This window comes from Coenobita brevimanus, chromosome 91 (assembly GCF_032717465.1).
Source record: "Coenobita brevimanus isolate Jiangsu-jjx chromosome 91, ASM3271746v2, whole genome shotgun sequence".
Classification (NCBI taxonomy): Eukaryota; Metazoa; Arthropoda; class Malacostraca; order Decapoda; family Coenobitidae; genus Coenobita; species Coenobita brevimanus.
The window spans coordinates 12,186,728-12,190,425 of record NC_137044.1 but is presented as its reverse complement, the minus strand read 5'-3'; the positions used below and the strand labels follow the sequence as shown (position 1 = coordinate 12,190,425).

The window sequence follows — 3,698 nt, the reverse complement described above, 5'->3', positions numbered from 1 at the left end:
ATGATGCCTCTAACTTCAGTTATGCCACATTGGAACAGGAGTTATTAGGAAGGATACAGAACTAAGGGAGACTGATAAATATATAACGAAATACAGATATAAATAAAAAATCGTCTGAAGGCTGCAAGAATACACTGAAAATACGTTACAGGATACAAAGGATTTACTGAATAAGCCTAATAAATGAATAAAGGACTGGATAAATAATAAAATACATAATGGTTTTCATATACGTAACTGTAATAAGAATAAATAAATAAAAAGTTAAATAAGAAGGAACGTTAAAAGGAAGTTTTGAAGAGACATGTGAACTGAAGGTGAATTTAAGCTTTTGAGAGAGAGAGAGAGAGAGAGAGAGAGAGAGAGAGAAACACCAAGCCTCAGAATGCCACCCCCCACGACCTCCCCTCCCACCCAAATTCTGATGAGGATATATGAGAGAAGTGGATCAGGCAGTGAGGATATAGGAGAGTAGATACGCCCTCTCTCTCTCTCTCTCTCTCTCTCTCTCTCTCTCTCTCTCTCTCTCTCTCTCTCTTTCGCTCTCTCTCTCTCTCTCTCTCTCTCTCTCATTCTCCTTCCACTCTCCATCATACCTCATCCCTACACTCTTTCCACCTCATTCTGCCTTCCTTCCACTACATTGCTTGTTACGTGGAGTCTCATTTTTCTTCTTCCTTCCACTTTCCTACTTCATCATCACTCCCTACCTTCATCGCCTCTTCTTCCTATTCCATCTTCATTCTATCTCCTCGTCTTTCTTCCCATCACTCTCTTTTGCCATCATCTTTCTCCCATTTTCTTCCTACTACTCTTCTTCCCTGTTTTTCTCTCCTCCTTCATCATCTCTCACTCCATCGTCTTCAAACTCTTCTTCCTATTCTCTCACTCTCTCTCTCTCTCTCTCTCTCTCTCTCTCTCTCTCTCTCTCTCTCCCTCCCTCTCCCTCCCTCCCTCCCTCTCTCTCTCTCTCTCTCTCTCTCTCTCTCTCTCTCTCTCTCTCTCTATTTTTTCTTCTGCTTGTTGCTTCTTGACCTTTCCATCTCACCTCCTGCTCCTCCCAAATCACTTATGCATCCTCTCTCTATCTCCCCCCCCCTCTCTCTCTCTCTCTCTCACACACACACACACACACACACACACACATTTTCTCACTCCCAGCAACATTTCTTCCCTCCCACTTACCGCCATCTCTCCTCCATCTTACCTTCCCTCCCTTCCCATCCTCGTCCCTCTACCTCTTCTCCTTTCCCTCCACTCCTCACATTCTCCTTTGAACACCTCTCTCCTCTCTTCTTCTCTCTTCCCTCACCCTTTCTCCTTGTATTTCTCTCTTCGTTCCTCTCTTCGCAATTATACTCAACTCTCCTTCCCAACCCTTCCTCTCCTTTAGCCATTTTTCACTGTCTATTACCTTCTCTTCTTCTCTCTTATCATCTCTTTTTCTTTTACCCAACAAAGTCTATTTATTCCTATTATTTATTTTGTTTATTTCATTTCTTTCATTTTCTTCCTGTTATTTGCCTCTATTTTTCCTTTATTTTCTTGGTGTTATGTATTTTATTCCCTTCTTCCCTCCTTTTCATTTCCCCATCTTATCTCTTCATCCTTTACTCTCTCCTCCTTCCCTTTTCTTCCTCCCCAACCTCCCCTTCCCTTCATCTTCTCTCCACCTCAAATTCTTTCCACTCTCCAGATGATATATCCCTCCTTTCCTCTCCTCGACCTTCCCTCCCAACTTTGCTCCCTTCCCTTCCAGCTCCTCCTTTTCTCTCAATCTCTCTCCTCATTTCTATCTCTCCTCTCAGTCTCTATTCCCTTCTCACTTCTCAATTACTCTCCTCCTCCCTCCTTTCCAACTTCCCATCCTCCTCTGTTCTCTCTCACCCTCGAAGTTCCTCTGCCCCTTCCTCCTTCCCCACCCCCCTCCTCTCTCCCCCTCCCTCCTCCTCTTCCAACCTCCTCTCGTCTTCCTTTACTTCTACCTCTTCTCACTTCTCCCTCCTCCACACACTCTTCCCTACAGAACCAAACCTTTCTCTTCACACATGAACCAAATTGCCATAGATTTTACACAATACTAGTACTTAAAAGTCTCTTGGCAATGTATCTCTATTTTTATCACCAGCTAAATATGTTCACGGTAAAAAATAAATAAATAATTAAATCCGATATTATTTCTTCCTTCACCCAAATCACAGAAGAAAAATGAACATCACTATCATTATTTTGGTTTTCCTTTACAAAATGAAAATGTAGACAAGAGTAATGCAGTAAAGCATAATATTTCCATGCATCCACTACCATGAAACTTCCCTTAATGTTTTTCTGTGATGCATGGTGGTCCTTCTCACTTCTTCCTGCCAGCTTCGTCTATAGGGAAATATTAGATTGGTAAATCTTTGGCCCGACTTCTCGTCGGTTGTGGAAACCCCGTAACACCTCTTCATTAGCGATTTATTTTGCTTGTTACTCCATACTACCCTCTTTAGTGTTACTTAAATCAAAATACCTTCTCCTTAGCGATTTATTTTGCTTATTACTCTTTACAATCTTCTTCAATGTTACTTTTTTCATTCATTCATTGCCAGACGCCATGTATCCCAAACGGGGTGGCCAACGGCTTAGAGTTAATTGTTTTACAGGGAGGGGCACTAATCCTCCACCAACCCCACTTGACACATAGGGATGCCAACAGCATCTGGTGTTCCCAGGCGGTCACCCATCCAAGTACTAACCAGACCCAACGTTGCTTAACTTCGCTGATCGGACGGGAAGCGGTGTACTCAACGTGTATACTTCGCACAAATAGCATACAAACTGATATTAACCAGCCATATGCAAAAATAAATTGCTAAGGAAAAGGTGTTAGGGAGCTACAACCTGCCTCCATTGCTCTCTTCCTGTTTCACTTCGTTCGTACGTTTTTCTGTTTACTTTTCCTGTCCTTGGTCCGTATTTTGATCGGTTAAGGGAAGTACCTAGCACCTCTTCCTTAGCGATTTATTTCTGTATATGGTTATTATCCTCCTGTACGTTAATTATGCAGAGTATGGCGAGACTTGAGAGAATTGTATAGCACAGCATAGGACAGTAAGGTATAATAAGCAAAATAAATCGCTCAGGAAAAGGTGTTAGGGAGCTTTCTTACCTGGCGATAATACGGGGCCTTACCTCTTAATTTACTTCTTTAAAATAGGAATCAGGCTTCTTATAATATTAATTCAGACCACAGCGTTCGGATTGCAAAGTCCGTGTAGTCTATTTGTCTATGCAATTCTCTCTCTCTCTCTCTCTCTCTCTCTCTACCTATCTCATCAACGTATCTATGTAACTCTCCTCCCCCAACCTCTCTCACTCTCCTTCCCCAGCCGCCGCCCCCCCTCTCTCTCTCTCTCTCTCTCTCTCTCTCGTGCGTGCGCCCCGCGAGTGGAGGAGTAAAATGTGCCCCTCTGCCTGACCCTCCCCACCACCACCACACCAGAGCAGAGATGCGCTCAACCCAGGCGGAACACTACCCCCGCGGCGCAGAGGGGGAGGGGAGAGGGAGGAGGGGGAGGGGGCATGGAAGGAGAGGAAGAAGGAGGGAAGGGGAAGGAAGGAGAGAAGGAGATTGGTAGGGGTGGGGATGGATAGGAAGAGAAGGAACGGGAGGGAGGATATGGAGATGGGAAGACGGGGGAGAGGACAGGGAGAAG

At 44.2% G+C, this 3,698-nt stretch overlaps 1 pseudogene; it reads right to left on the bottom strand.

Annotated features, from left to right (window-relative positions):
- Window positions 1-2,688: 2,688 nt before the first annotated feature.
- LOC145412037 (5S ribosomal RNA) lies at window positions 2,689-2,805 on the bottom strand (annotated as a pseudogene).
- Window positions 2,806-3,698: the final 893 nt, after the last annotated feature.